Source organism: Triticum dicoccoides, chromosome 7A (assembly GCF_002162155.2).
Source record: "Triticum dicoccoides isolate Atlit2015 ecotype Zavitan chromosome 7A, WEW_v2.0, whole genome shotgun sequence".
In the NCBI taxonomy this organism is placed as follows: domain Eukaryota; kingdom Viridiplantae; phylum Streptophyta; class Magnoliopsida; order Poales; family Poaceae; genus Triticum; species Triticum dicoccoides.
Genome location: NC_041392.1, coordinates 5,303,712 through 5,320,658, shown reverse-complemented (window position 1 = coordinate 5,320,658; position 16,947 = coordinate 5,303,712). Strand labels below are relative to the sequence as shown.

Below are 16,947 nucleotides of genomic sequence, written 5' to 3'. Positions count from 1 at the left end.
TCTTTCTCTATTGGCTAATCGAGTGAGAACCATTTAGTTGCACCGATTAGGAGGAACCACCCGGTTCAACAGCTGAGGGGTCTATTTTTGCTTTAATGAATCAGTGTGTCCTGGTTATCTTCTCCAACCAAATATATGAATGGGGGAGATGAGTGGAACTGGGACATTACATTCCACCTCATGACCCAAACAAAACAAACCCTAAATGTTATGTATGAACCATCCCTTCTTTGCTATATACCCTGATGCAAAATGTGTAGGTATGTTTTTCATGTACAAAAAAACTAATAAGTGTATCTAAACTTTTGGGACTATGGAAGAAGTGTAAAACTTGACCCTTGTGTGAAAGTTATTTAAAAATTAAATTTATTATAAAGTTGTTAAATATTATCGGTTAGTATGACTTCAGAATGATGCCACACATTCACATATACATGGTTATAATAGTTGAGGTCGTCAAAATATTGAATCGGCCAGTATTACTTTCAAAATTTATTTATTCTCGACCCATTGACTCTTTCAGGTTGCAGTAGTCCTATGGGTGCTCTACAAGTCATGGGGTTCGCCACTAGAGACTAAGAGGTTTACAGCTGCTGCGATATTGCTTTTCATTGCTGGGATTCTCAAATGCTTACAGAAGCCATGGGCTCTTAAGAGTGCTAGCTTTCATAGCCTAGCTAATTCTTGCGGTCCAGCTCAGAGGAATGAAAGCAGGGAAGAAGAGCTTAAAAAATATGTTGATGAAGCAAGGGCTTTTGTTCTAAGCGACGCGACCAACAGGCGAAGGCAACTATGTTTGGCACCCGAGAAGCTATTCATCGACTTTGCCTATCCCTATTGTGATCGCCTTACCAATCTGAAGTCTTTTTTGGTGCATGGCGTTGATAGAGCTTATGGGTCACTCCAGGACGGACTATCCGACATTTTTGAAGTTCTCTACACCAGAAAGAAGATGAAAGATGATGATACATGTCTTGGTTGTTGTGGTTGGATCACAACAAATATTTGCTTATATCCGGTAGTTATTGCCTATTTGCTCATCTCCGACCGTGTAAAAAACCGTGTGGATTTTGCTGTGACAACTGCACTATTGTTTGGCACTGCTCTGCTAGAGCACGTTGCCTCAAAATGTACGAGTGAAGAGGATGCGTGGCCTAGGAGGGTTTCCCAGCATAGCTTTATAGGATACTTTGCCCGCAACAAAAGGCACACCATGTTGAGGAGATTCATGAGGTTCTTTCATTGCAAGGACTTGCTTGACCAAAATTGGTCTATGGAATGTTGCTACTCGTCCATGGACATCACAAAGTTAGTCCATCAACATGTTCTAGATGGGTGGAAGGAGTACATAAATGACGCCGAGAGCTATAGGGAGTTCAGTGACATAAGGGGACAATGGTCACTCGTGCGTGAGAGCTGTGACGAAAGCCTGGGCTGGAGCTTAGAGAAGCCGTTTGATGAGAGCGTCCTTCTCTGGCACATGGCCACGAATTTCTGCTTTCATCACATGGACACATCCACTGACAATGAATGTGTCTCTCCATCTAGAGAAATATCCAATTATATGATGCACCTATTGTTTATGAATCCTGAGATGCTAATGGCAGGCAACCGAAGCAATCTTTTCAAAACTGTTTATCGACAACTCAGTGGCATCCTTAAGGGTGAGAGCACATCAGGTCAGGAGAGGAGGCTTGTGCAGATCACCATTGACAAGGTGAAGACCTATGATGACTTAAAGGAAACTTTTATTCACGATGCTTGGCTACTTGCTGAGGGATTGATGGGTATAGGTGATGAGAGTAAGACATGGAAGGTGATCCAGGGTGTGTGGTTGGAGATGCTCTGCTTTTCGGCTGGCAGATGTCGAGGGTACTTGCATGCCAAGAGTCTAGCCACTGGTGTGGAGTATCTCTCTTTTGTTTGGCTACTCCTAGCACATATGGGCATGGAGACATTCTCAGAGAGGCTTCAACGAACCATGTCGATTGAGTTGTTGAAGCAGAAAAGAGAGCAACACCCGAATATTGTTGCCCCAGTCGAAGAAGGCGTCCTCCCCTTTGATGAAATTGTTGTCGTGCCATGATAAGAGCTCTTGTCACCTTTCTTTGTATTTTATGCATGCCTGCACCTCTACTCTAAAATAATCTACGTCTCAGTGCCACTTTTTTGTGTGTTGTTAGTCTCACTTGTCTTTTCTCTTTTGTACAATGTGTTGTTATTCTCACTTCTGTTGAGCTACTAAATAAAGTTATTCAGAGATAGTTTTGTAATTAACAGAATAAGTTAAAACCTAAAACAACATTTATCTTACAGTACAAACATCTTCAATATTATAATAGTCAAAGCAACATTTTCGACTGCATACTTTGTAGTAGACCATCTGTTTACGAATCGGAAGGTAGTATACCTGTGGCTGCATGAACATTAATATTATTTACATCGAGAAAACATCTTACTTTCTGGACTAAATGAATGGCTGAAAAAAATATTGTTCGGTTCAGCTCTTATTAATTTTACCTCAGCAAAGAGGTGATCGATCATTAATTTTGGAACCCACATATCAGCGTGCATGAGAATCATAGATTATGCATGATTAAAGATTCAGAAACAAATTATCTTTGGGCATCTCAGCTCATAATAACACAAATATGGAAGTAGTAAATTTTGAAACATTTAGTGGAGTCCAATATATATAGCCCACTTGTTTACATTCAGCCACGCTGCAGGTCCAGAATAATTGCATTGCATGCTTTGTCATTTTCAATGCTTTGTTTCAATAAGAAACTTGCATGCACTGTTTAGCGAGTCGAGATATTTGCACCAACAATTACATAAACCAAACAATGATATAAGTATAGAAGTCATTGGATTATTGTAACAGCAGCACATCCATCTAGCAAACTAAAACAATAACCAAAATATATGAAAAAGGGATAATACTAACCATAAGCTTGTATATCTTCAGTCTTGGCTCATGCACCACCAAACAACTTGAAAAGGTAGAAACCGCAGACAATAAAAAGAAGGTAAGTGAAACAATTAAGAGATTTTCAAAGAGAAGCTTACTTCAGCTGTATACAACCTCCGGTAACCATGTCTTCATGTGAGCACCTCCTCAAGCTAGCAATAGTTCACCGTGACCCTTGTTTGCTTTTCTAACCAAGCTTGTGGGATCAGCAATCAATTTATTCAATGTGAGAAACAAACTATGGCCAATAGTAAAGCCCCGTGCATATACGAATGGAAACGCATTAGCCATAGTGTCCCTTTTCCCAGTAGAGATAAATCTGGTTTATAGTAAATCTTTCAAGATGTTAACTATGGCAAAAAATTCGTGTCTAAGTCTTTGTGCTACTAGTAATCGTGATTGGACATCAATGTATCTGCATCTGAGGTGCCGTGTAATTAAGCTGGCATGCATTGGATAACATAGTGCATCCGTTCATCTAGTGCCGATCTTCTTCGTCTCGGTCAAGAGAATGATGCCGACGAAAGAATGAAAAATGAGAGACATGGCCGCTCAACTTTGTACGCACTGGGCACGAACCTACCGTAGGAGGCCTCATTGTGGCATACATTGATACGACCGAGCTGGAGGTCGGTGGTGTCGTCATAGCGGACGGTTGGGTCGATGCCGTGCTGGTTACCGCACTCGCCGCCCTGGATATGAAGGATTCTAAGCCGTCCATCCTACGGTGATGGCCCTGCATCTGGAGACTCCCGACTTCCCGGAGTCAGCATTGTGGCGGCAGCCGTTCGTCCATGCCGCCGTGCGTGACTACCCAAGCGAACGGAGTAGGAGATCGATAGCAACTGCCGCAGATTTGGGTACGTGCGTTGCCTCGAACGGGAGAAGGTGGGATAGATTGGGTGAGTTTGACAAAGAGATGGGTCGGCCGTTCTATAACGGCGGGGTCCGGACCGGCCTTCCCCGACGCGAATAGATGGTGGCGCTCGGGTGAGATACAGTCCAGGACCCCGCCCTGGTCGAGGAGATCAGAGAGAAGAAGGGACGGCGGCGTGAGGAGATAATGAGGACGTGTTCGGGAGGATCGCTTGTCCAGGATCGCGAGGAGGGCATGCCGATGGAGGGATCTCGTGATCGTTAATGGGCCGGCCCAAGTACGCCGCGTGATGTGAAAGGTGGGCGAAAGAGGAGTGAGGCGAGATTACCAACTCAGACATTAGGAGTAGAGACAACAAGATATAGTAAGTGTTGGTATAAAACTCTTGTTAATGAAAGGATATTCCTGTCACATCTCTACAGTTGATAGCGATATTACTTCCCTGCAGTTGATATTACAATGTTAAAATTTGTGATGTTATTCTCCACTTTTGTAGGCGAAGACCTAAAAAATTGCTGAATAATCCACACTGAGGATTGAAGGCATCAACACGTGCAATGAACTGCATGCTGCTTTCTTGACTATGCAGGTACTTCATGTTTTTGCAAGTTGTGCTTATTCATTACTATTTTTGCTGTTGGTCAGTATTGACAGAACTTAAGTCTCAAAAATCTACAAGAACGGTTACATTACAGAACATGTACATGGCCAGTTTAGTTAGTTATATTCCTCTGTTACTATACCTAATTTAAAATAAGCACACTACATTATCCATAATTTCATATTGTACAACGACTTTTATAGTTTCAAGTATGTAGATAAATTATGTCGATAGTGAAGTTTGAGATGAAAGATCCATTTGTAAATGTCCACTTTTCTCTTGTCATAGTTGATTTTGGTAGTTTTGAAATGGAGAGGTTTAAATGGATGTTGATACTATATTATAGAGTCGAACCGGTTCATTCTCAATGATCCTAAGCAGAGGAAAAATGCGAGGGTGTCTTTTGACAAGTACTATATTGTTGGCCCACATCTCGAGATCCTCCTTGGGGGTGCCCGATAGGTAGCCGGTCCCTGCAATGCGGCATACCTCGCCTCCTCCGACCTCATGGATTTTCCCATCCCAGGAATAGGCATTAAACAGAAATATTTCCGCCACAGCCCAATGTGAGCCTCGCAGTCGAGGTACAACTCGTAGAGGGCGGCAAACCCCGCGATATGCAAGACTGAACTAGGAGTAAGGTGGTGGAGTTGGATCCCATAGAATTCTAACAAGCTCGTATGGAACGGATGAATGGGGAATCCAAGGCCTCATAAAAGGAAGGGGAGGGAACAAACTTGCCCCCCCCCCCCTCTGGCATGAGGTGATTGTGTGCAAGCACCTTGCCTTCTATGGATAATCAAACCAAGGCGAGTGGACGCGAGATCTGAATCCAGCAGGTAAGACTGAGTGGCGAGCCGCTTCAGTTGCAAACGGGTGACGGAACAACTTCCCTAGTCACCCTTAAGGGGCCCATGAGGACACGTCGACGAGCCCGGGGCCCCTGCCATTGCTGGAGCTCTTGAGCAGCTTGGGGAGAAGATTTCGTGCTGAGGCGAGATGGGGAAATGCCGGGGGTAAACCTCTGTTGTGATCCTAACCAGTTATATACCCTTGTAAATCGGGTAAATGGGGGATGTTTTGATATCCATCCATGAATATGCCCGCACAAAAATCAAGAAAAACTATAAGTAATTGGGACCACGATTGATGGGCCCCGTAACTATTCCCTACTGCAAGTCCTCAGATTACTTGGGAAAGGTGTTTCATGGTTCGGAATGTGTTTAATGCTCGGATTGCTATTACCAACGCCGAGGAGGTTTTGAAGACCTTGAACCCTAGCTAACACAAGATTGAGGAAGGAGGAACTCGCTTGCCAAGGAGAAGAAGCCAGTCCGAGGAGAGAACTGCATTGTTCGGCTTCGAAGACCAGTTCAGGGGCTACTGACGGTGTCCTAGACTAAGGGGTGCTAACCTGTACGGCCCGCTGTAGAAGGGCCGGGCTTATTGCCCGCCGATCATCGGAAGGAAGGACTACCAAAGCTCTGAACCTCGGCGCGATCAAGATGGAAACCTCCGATGACTTTAAGGATAGCTCTATGGCCGTCGTGTTGGAAATCGACCATGCATGTAACCTTGGTACCCCCCGTGCATATATAAGCCCAGGGGTTTATCTTTAGATGCACGTTACCAGCCTTACGGTTTAGAACACAATCATACACTAGTAGAGCGCCCGTGCGTTGCCACGGGCTACAGTGCATATGAATGAATCAAACAAATGATTAAGATCGTTTCAAGGTTGAAACTTATTTCTTCCTCATACGCCAGACGTGTCTAGACATCAAACAGGTGTCCACTCCACCAAATCTAGCCATATTTGGGGGAGAAATGCGGTTGTCCAAACACTCGGTCCCAACAAAAAAACCCAACCGACCTTTCCCTTTTCTTGCCAGACCCCTCCCCTTCCCTCTAAATTTTCCAAAGTAGCGGAACATTTTTCGCTGAGGCCCTCTCTTATAAAACCGGATGACGCCAACCTCACCTCCTATATCTAAAATTGCTTTTATGTCACAAATTTACCAATTCTATGCTCTAATAAACCAAATGATTGGGCATATCAAGTTGGAACCTTAATAAATGAGTAATACAAGAATTATTCCCGCAAAAAGAAAGTTGTAACCTTAAGTTTCCCTTCAACAAAAGTTGAAGCCATGAGCTAAATACGAGAACCTAAAGAGACAGCATTTAAAATGTTCAAGGTACCGGGGAAACCATGTAATACCTAATAAACAAAAATCTAGCTGAAATAACAATATTTGATTAATATTGCATTGATACAACAATCAAGAAAATATAAAAAGAAAAATTAAACCACACATCCAATGAACGAATCAGGTTTCATGTGGCTCACATGGCAACACAAGCTTATTGTTGCTATTGTTATAACTGAGAAGTGCAAACTTTAAATGTCACTTGACCAAGAAAGGGAAGTTCAAAAACCAATTAATAATCGTAGTTGCATGTCACTATCCAAACTAAACCAGCGTTAGCAACCGGGCGTTACAACATGGGACATATCGGTAAAATGTTAGCATGGCAGCGAACACAGTAAGAAAACATGCAAGGAGCATGCAAGTTTTGACCATCTCACCACGTCATGAATACTCGTATATGATTGAATATCAAATCTAGTATTATTAGGAAGGCAGAAACTTGCAAGATAAAATTAAAGATGCAAGTACTCCTCCTTTCCTCCCTCCATCCTTTCTCAGCAGCAGTACAACACCCATCCATCCATTTCAGACACAAAGTACATACATGTAACACCAGCACCAGTCAAACTCCCCCAACAAGCTATCTTGTAGCTATTGCATGATTCACTAAACGCTAACAAAAGTTCATGGACACAAGAGAAGGTAGTTTGTTTTGGCAAAGGGTATGGCGTCGATGGATACAACGAAGTCATTCTTCGTCAATCATCTATACCTCACGTTCATGTCAAGCTCATGCTCACACATGCCGCCACCCAGCATAGGGCCAGCTATGGCTGGTGTATCCGCTTGGATCTGGCTGTAAGCTCCGTCTGCACAAGCCTATCGAAGACCTCTGCGTGTTTGCCTTGCACATCTGGACCCAGTGGACCTACATAAAGAGGGCATAATATGTTAGAATCAAACATGCAGCCAGAGTTGTATCATAAATAAATTCAGGAAAAAAATCAAACATGGACCGGATGGACCTACATAAAGAATGCTAAGCGCAAACATAATATTGTACATTTTAATATGCAGTACGAAGATGTTAAATGGAGCTTTTAATAATGTTCTATCACATTCAAATCTCTACTCGAGTATTTGTCATATGAGTATTTTAAAGTTTTTTGTGAACTTTAAATTGTTATTAGAAGTCACTTTTACTTTTTATATATCTTCAAATAGACCTCTCAGCACTCATCGGGGACATGTATTTTTATTTCTCACAAATATATTCAGGAGGTTTAACTTACATATAGCCCCTGCGAAATATGCATGATTAGAACAGATGTATACCTTGTTGGATTGCATATCTAGCCATTTTATATATGCAGCATATTCGGTTATTTGAGATCTTGCCATGTGGTTCACCTTATCTCTTCTTTTAATCTTCATGCAAAGGCATGATATTGAGTACATGAGTGTTATTTGCAGATATTGATAAAGTTTGACTGTTCAAATATATGAAGCTTTTATACAATGTAAGTTGCATGTGTTGAATTACTGGCGTCTTCTTATATTTTCCAAAATATTGTAATATAGAAAAAAAAGTACTTGGCTAGTCATACACGATTGAGAAGAACGGACGAATACAGAAAACACAATCATGGGTGTTGTATGCCCCCATACCTTACATGGTTGATGATCTGGCTGTCGAGTGGTGCTAGAAGTTCTCCACTCTCTAGCGGGTATTCGCCACCTTGCTCATCGTTGCGGAAGTCAACGGCATCGTCTCTCCAAGTATGAGGTTCAATTGTATCAATTTACAACATCTCTGGATTGATTAAATCTCTGCTGAAGAACAACAACTAGCATGACACAATTATGGTCATCTTCAGAGAAAATATACGCAAGCGCCAATGCAAATTGTACATACCTTTAATTCACCACAACCTTGCTGGCAATGTCCGTGATTTTCAAGTTCTTTGGAGGTCCCACGTGGGCTCATGGTCTCAACATGCTCGCCAACGGTTTGTTGATGTAGACTATAAAGCAGTGCGCATGCTTTGATCCTATCTCGGTGTTCTTCTCGATGCAAATCACACATTTCAAGTGATATATTTCCTTGTACGTGTGTGTAATTAATCAATCTAAGGACTATATCTGGTTGTAGCCTTGCAAGTGGAGATGTGTCAAATCCTAGAAAATCATCAAGTTAGGATTGAGCAAGTCTAACTGAGTAGAAGACGCAAAAAATGCATTAACTATGCTTCCTCTTTCAACTAAAAGGAGGAGTTGATTCAATAAAATGTCCACACATGCTAATTTGAAGGCTTAAGAACTCTCTATTCTACTAAAAATCATAAGAATTACAAAGAGAACATATAGGACAAACATGTATGTCTAGAAGGGGATTGGAGCCTTTCTTGTGTGATGCTAAGATCTAAAACCACTCTTAGCTTAGACATATCCTACTTCTAGTTTTCCGATCCAATGGAAGAAAACATGATCAATTATTTCCAAAGGCTAACCATATAAGCAAGGCTAAAAGGAGCTCATTAGTACTGCAAGGTTGATCTAATCACTATATCAACTACTAATGCAAATTTCGTACAGTAAAAGCAACCATTATGTTGTAGAAACGGACAATACTATTTTAACCCTGAAACATGATTTGCAGACTCGGATTATAGTGTCAAATACAGGTTATAGGATATTGGTTGTAAAACGTTTCCCACAAAAACATTCAGTTTTCATCTCTAGGATCTAACATATAAATATGAACTAAATGACTTAAGCTGCAGGGAGGAGGAAGCATACTTGTCTTTACTCTAGAAAAAAATACATACCTAGTTGACACTATTGTCGATCAGTTCTCTAGCAACACTATAGTCACAATATTACAATTCAGCTAACTGTAATTTTCGGAACATAATTGTTGGGGCCGCCAAAATTGGTGAGTCTGCAAACAGTGAACTAAAAAAGTCAAGGTAATAAAGATCTTAACAATATCCTTAATTTGTGTAGCATATTCATAAAGGTGGTGATCAGAGTTTGTTAGAACCTTAGAAGACGGTTTAGATTCTGAGACTGAAATAGCACTGTTTGTGAGAAACAACTACTCCCTCTTCAGCGACACTTATTTTAGGACGGAGGGATTAAGCACGCGATAGCAACAAAAGAAATTTATATTTCTGCCCGACGATAATAGCTTTCAGTTTCAGAAATGTAGAAACCAAGACATACAAAAATCCAATGTTCAAAAATTTATGTAATCTAAAAAACATGAAGATATTTCACAAGGAAAAACATGAAGGTATAGACAACAACTTAAAAAATTCCCCAGACCTACACTAAATAAATGGGTGACTTGCAGAAGTGTGAGCTGTTGAGGCATCAGATAAACTTATTTTGCTAGGGGGATAGTACGAATAGCAGTAGCGGGCAGACATTGCACAACTGGAACCTGCTTGTCGTGGAGAGTGCCCGTGGTACCTGAACCAGCTCCACCCGTTGGAGGACTTGTGATCGACCATGCGTCAGGCCTCTAGGAACAGCGGGTTCTCCTCCGTGATCGCCAAAGCTGCTTGGTTGGGTCAAAATCATGAATCAGCGAGAATCAAAGCGCAAATCAGTCTGAACCCTCAGCTAGCTTGCATTGCTGCTTCCTTGCGGAACTTGGCCTAGAGTCCAGGACTCTTCAAACTCGTATTGAGTCTTCTGGCAGTGATTCCTTGCGCAGCTCCTTCCTCCTCTGTGTCATGTGAGCCCGGGTAGCAGTAGGCATATTTTGCACAAGCAGCGGCTTAATCAGCAATTGCACAACAGGAGCAGCACGCATATCTGGAAAGACATTCAGCAAGATATAAGACAACATGAGTTTTGTAGTTCAACTCAATGAAAAGGACATGGCTTGAGATTTATTACCGCAATGGGATGGCAGACGCAGGACGGGTCCGGCTGGATCTGGTTGGAGCAGGCGCCAGAGACCTTCCAGTACAGGCACTGACGGTGGCAATCGCCTCACGCCCCTCCTCCTTGAGATCTAACCATGGATCAAGGGATCTGTGGGAGGAGGAATCCCGACTCGGCATCGTCGCCGGGAAGGACTGAGAGGACCTCCTGGAGATGAATATGACACCCTTGGCGCAGGATACACGGACGCGGGCACCGGCCACCGTACACGCGGAAAGATGGATATCGCTATGCCCCCTGCCTTGATCTGGAGCGTCAGCGGCGGGGAGGCAGCGGCCGTCGTGGCGCTGATTGAAATAAAGATAATTCGTTGCCTGCCAAGAAGAGTGTAAAAAATCTAGAAGATCATGTGCCCTTATCACTTTGTACCTTTGTTTGTACCTCTACATCAACACAAAGGAATGAAAAGTATGATAACAGTAGATATGCACAATAACTTACAATCTGAGTAACCAAATGCAGTGATTGAGATGGAAGTGCAATCCTTTTGCGTCAATAGTCACCATGTAGAAGAATCTGAGTAACCAAATGTAGTGGCTCGTCATTAGAAGGCAGCATGTGAGGTTGTAATAAGAAGGACGTCAGGTGGATGGTCTCCATCAGAATTTCCGGTGGTGTGGATTCATGAAGAAAACCACATGGTCCATAACAACTCCTGCAAGGTTGAGGTGTGATCCGTCACTGCAACCGGTTTGAAAGATGAGAAAGGTAGGGAGCATCCTCACTGTCACTGTCACAAATTGTGAAGCGATGTACAGAGCACGAAGGACCAAGAAAACAACATATAAATAGGTCGAAGCATACATACGGCTGAGGAGCCCGTGCGTTATACATATTTAATGCCTCAACACCAATTATGTCTAAATATAGACTTAGAACTTTAACAATTCAACACTGGTTGCTATTCTTTTTTAAGTAGGAGAGATTTGTTAAATACATAATTACGAGAAAGATCAAAAAATAAAGGATATTTTGTTGCAATCAGGGGTGGTCTAGTGGCGAACCTTCCCTGATGCACTACTTTCCCATGGTTTTACAATTTTATAAACTACAAAGTAAAAAAGTTAAAGAAACTCACCTCCCTTTAATATTAAAAAAAAATAAAGGAAAAGAGGTTGCACATTGCAATAGGGGACATATATATATGTATGGCATGTTTATCAATTTGCCGGAAATTGTAGAATAATGAAGCCTAAATAACACTGCACCAGGAGAAACAAAATAATTTTTTATGAAGTAAACAAAACCTGAGCCAACATTTCAAATTATTTAGATGCCGAAATTAGTGCTGACGCATTGTTGTGCACAGTAATATGTTATATTACACGGTGGTGGTGATACAAGCAGGATGAAATTGACTATTATGAACTGAACTCTGCCCTGAACTGTAAACAAACGGCCCTAGGACCATGAATGATCAATCAATATATTCATGTTACCATCTAAAATCAAGGCCATCGAGTTACTTCAGAGCAGACTGTTTTTTTAAACCAAACCAGCACTCAGGTAGATAGAAGCCATGCTATATGCAGACCACCCTGGAACTACATCCTTTTCTTGCATTTCTTTTAAAACTTCTCCAACATCTATCTTCTTCAATGCTGCACGGCTGGTCATTAGAAGGCAGCATGTGAGGTTATCCGGCTTAATATTCTTCACCTTCATCTCCTCAAAAAGGCTACGAATCTTCTGATGTTGGCCTAACTTCATGCAAAGGGACATCAAACTGTTGATGAGACAGAGTACTGGCTGAGAAGCCAAGCTCGTCCATCTTGTGATAAAGGTCTGGAAACTATCCGGTGTAAACCATCAATAAATGGGGTGTTTGTGTGTCGACAGATGTGATGAGCACCTTCGGAGAAAACTTTAGGAGTAGAGATTATTCAAGCAACTATGATTCATTAAAACTGGAAGGTATAACTGAGATTCGGAAGTTTCTGTAAATATCGGAAGATATAACTGAGATGAAGAAACATCATGCGTCTACAATTCGGCATGATTGATTAATTAAGTTGGCAGATTTTTTTTTCCAAAAAGAGAGTTGGCAGATGATTTTAACCTGCAACAACTGATATATGTGTATGGCATGCACGCACACCTAGCTAGCTTCTTGCTTATGGTCACCGACCAACAATCAAATGAAGACCTGCACAGTGCTTAACCAATAATAATTCAGCAAATTACAAGTTAACTAAAGCAACTAACAATCAAAGTAAGTTAATCAAAGCATCGAACAAATTAATTACCAGCATATGGATGCAGAGGCAGTTGGTTGTGGCGCCTTGGACCTCTGGACCCTGAGGCAGGAGAGGTTGCAGTTACCTGTACGTTCCCAAGCAAACCCCAATAGCGCCTCGGCCTCCCAGAACGTAACCTGCCAAGCATCCATCTAGGCATAACATCAACTAATGGGACTGAATTAAGCAAGCGAATGAACTACTGAAGATGAATCGATGATGAGGGGAAGAAAGAATTGTTTGTGTGGGTAACTGGGTACTCACGAATCCGCCGTCATTGGATCTGCTGGTGCCCTTGTCGGCGATGATGACGGCCTCGCGGATCTCGCCGAAGCGCTCGAAGTGGCCGCGCACACCCAGACACACTCCTTGCTCGTCTTCCACGCCAGGCCATCCACGAACACGTTCGCAGCCTCGTGTCGCCGCCGCCTGATGAGCCATGGACATCCTCTTCTCCTTCTTCTTCTAGCTCTGGATCGGCCTCTCCTGATATCTTTCTGGCAAGGCGGAGATGGCGACAGCTGAAACCCTAGAGGAGAGAGGACAAGGGTCGTGCCTTCCTTTGGTCAGGGGATCGGGGACGGGTGCGATGCGAGCGGCTGATAAAGAAACGGTGGAAAATATCACGCGAAGGGAACGGCGACGGCAAAGGGATTGGCGGCGGCGATGGCGGCTGGGGCATCTGGTTCTCGTCCTCGTAGCGAGATGATGGAGGCCCCCTGGAGCCTCGAGGCTTCGCTCGCTCGTGCGTGCGTGCGAGTCAAGACTAATTTTTTCGCTGGTTTTCTTTCGTCGGTTTATTTTCTCTGGTTAACCTACGAAATTTCGTAGATTTTTTTAGGACGAAAAAAAACCAGCGGAGGTGGGACGAAAATTGACCGGCGGAGACTACCAACTGCTCCATTAGGAGTAGAGACTACTAGGGAAAAGCCTATACACAGAATCTTATCAGCAGCGCGCTTTAAAATAAGGCGCTGCTGCTAATTAGCAATAGCGAGCTCAAGAATAACTCGCTACTGAAATAAATATAGTAGTAGCGCGCTCGCTCAAAGACGCGCTACTGCTATAATTCCCACGAGGCCGCCGCGAGGCTAGTTATAGCAGCAACGCGTTATAACGATGGGCGCTACTGCTACGTAGCATAGTAGCAGCGCATTTCGCCAATAAGCGCTACTGCTAAGTTTACTACAAAAATTTAGTCCCACCTCGCTCCGTGAAGAGAGTTTCTACCACCTTAAAATGTTACTTCTCAAACTTTGACAAGCACTTGGTCTTCATTGAACTCTATGTATAGAATTTGTGGCTGCAATATGAGTCTTCACCTGTTCCTAAACCGGTGAGGACTCATATTGACAAATCAGATTGTACACAAAAAGATCGTTGATGATCAATGTATTTTTGATACACTGAACTAAATATATTTTTACATGCTGACACATAGCGGTAGCGTTTCTTTGTGAAAGGCGCTGCTGCTAGGTAGTTTAGCAGTAGCGTCTTTCTCTTTAGCGCGCTACTGCTAAGCCATTCCATCTCCCACCCCCCATCTCATCTATCCGATCCACTCACAGTCACACATTCACTGGACCCCCTCTCAATCCCCTGCGCCGGTCCTCCCCCGTCGCCCCTCCTCCCTTTGCGCCGCCGTCACCTCCTCCTCCTTGCTGGAATCGGTACCGGCCTCCTCCTCCATCCTCCCTCTCCACTCGCCGCTGGCCGGCCCCTCCTCGCTCCGCCTTACTGCTCCGTCCTCCCTCCACTGGCCGCCGGCCGGCCCCTCCTCGCTCCGCCTTCCTCCTCTGTCCTACTCTCTTCTCCCTCCTCAAGTCGCCCCTCCTTCTCCCTTCTGCCTGCTACATTTTGATTTAGTAGGCTAGTTCATATGCAACATTTTTGATTTAGTTGATATGATTTAGTTGATTTAGTAGGCTAGTTGATTTAGAACATTTTGATTTAGTTGATTTAGTAGGCTAGTTGATTTAGAACATTTTGATTTAGTTGATTTAGTAGGCTAGTTGATTTAGAACATTTTGATTTGGTTGATTTAGTAGACTAGTTCATTTAGTTGATTTAGAACATCTTGATTTAGTTGATTTAGTAGGCTAGTTCATTTAGTTGATTTAGTATGCACCATTTTATTGTTATTTTTTCTGTACATGGATAGGTACGTAGTTGCTTTTGTTTTTTTAATAAGTTACTTTTTGGCAAAATGTAGGTGGTACCTTGTCATCTAATATGTTACTAGATCTTAGACTTATAGTTGTCCATCAAATTGCTTCCCGCGGAAGAACCAAAAATATCACATGCTACTTTTTTTCTTTTCTGTAAAGTGGATCGTTAATCCTTTTCTCATATTACTTTAGGAAAAATGGCGCCATCACCACCATCACTATGTCGACTGTGCAAGTCAAGGTGCGCCAGCAGCCTTGCAACTGGCAAGCTGTTCGGCATCTACTTCCAGCCGAGTTTTCGTCATGCGGCGGTAAGAAATTAGATGAAATGTAATAACTATTTTATTTTTATTGTTGTTACTGCATTGTGTAATTTTGCTTATTTTACACAGATCGTCCCATGCAATGTGAGGTTGAAATTCAACAAGCTGACAGGAGACACTGTGACATTTGAGGCTCCTGGGGGGCGTACACTATGGAGGTCGAGAAAGGACGCAATATGTCGCAGATTGGAGGAGATGGATGGGCCCGTTTCGTCGCTCGCATGCATCTTACTGGTGGTGAGTTGATCAGCTTCTCCTTCAGAGCAGAAAGACCCAAGCTGGCTGTCATTTATCTCAACCTGGTGGAAGATGATGAAGATGACGAAGATGATGAAGATGATGAAGATAATGAGGACCCACTCGATGAAGATGATGAGGACCCACTTCATGAAGCCATCGTAGCTCAAAGAATAAGGCTGAGCGAGGAGGAGGTGTCCAACCTGTGGGACATAATTGCGCCACATGCTGACTTTGTCGGTGTGTCATTCGTGACCCGCCTGACAAATACCATGGTTGATCAACATGATATGGTATGTTGTACTTACAAATGCAAATTATCCGATAAAATACTTAGTGTATAATCCAATGATATGGTATGTTGTGTGGAATCTAGTCGATGACATGTTTTAGTGTAGAGTTCGATCACATGCTTATTAGTGTAGAATCTAAGGAAACTATTAATAGTGTAGATAATCCATATGTACTTATTTGCGAGGCTATTTGTGAGTTATGGTATCGAGCCTGATGAAGAAGGCTCGGCTGGACTACGCCTTACTGCAAGGGGCTCCGTCACAACCTGTACTTACAGCGTGGACATGGACGGTCGCACACACTTAAACTCGGTTGGGTGGAAGAAATTCCTCGATGGCAAGAATCTTCGTGTTGGACAGGCCATCCTAATTACTATCAGGAACACCAACCGCCCAGGCTTAAGGATGATGATACATCTAGAACTACATATGTGTGTGTGGCTATATCATCTAGAACTACATATGTGTGTGGCTATATCATCTAGAACTACATATGATGATCGTCGTCGATATCATCTAGAACTACATATGATGATCACCGTTAATATGACCTTGTACTGCTTGAAGATGCATGTTGACTATGCATGAAACTGTTATCTAGTACTCCCTTCGTTCCAAATTACTCGTCGTGGTTTGAACTAAAACCACGATGAGTAATTTGGAACGAAGGGAGCACTACCTAGTAATGGTTTATGAATTTGATATCTACTAGCAGTACCTAGTATCTAGTATCTGAAAGGGAAACTGAAAGGGAAAGGGGTATGGGGGAAAATGATAAAAGATATAGCAGTAGCGAGGGACTGCGAAATCGCTACAACTAAGTAATAGTAGCGCGTTCATAAAAAGCGCTGCTGATATCGTCAACAGTAGTAGCGCGGGTACGGACCGCGCTACTACTATAAGTTAGCTGTAGCGCCCACCTGCGCTACTACTAGGGTTTTCCCTAGTAGTGATACGATCTCGAGGTAGATCATCTTGGACTCTGTGCTCCATCAGAACAATATAATCAAAGCAGGAAGTAGGGTTTTACCTCTTTGAGAGGGACCGAACCTGGGCAAACATCGTCTTCTGTCTCTCCTTGTTACCATTGTTCCTAGACTTATAGGTCGGGACCCCCTACTCGAGATCCATTG

At 42.9% G+C, this 16,947-nt stretch overlaps 1 long non-coding RNA gene across 1 annotated transcript; it reads right to left on the bottom strand.

Moving 5' to 3' along the window:
- Positions 1–7,165: 7,165 nt before the first annotated feature.
- Positions 7,166–9,538, bottom strand: LOC119328515. The gene is made up of 4 exons (XR_005158993.1): positions 9,431–9,538; positions 8,518–8,780; positions 8,271–8,432; positions 7,166–7,530 (listed from the first exon to the last, which is right to left on the bottom strand). It is a non-coding gene; the product is annotated as an uncharacterized LOC119328515 (long non-coding RNA).
- Between the last annotated feature and the right edge of the window lie 7,409 nt (positions 9,539–16,947).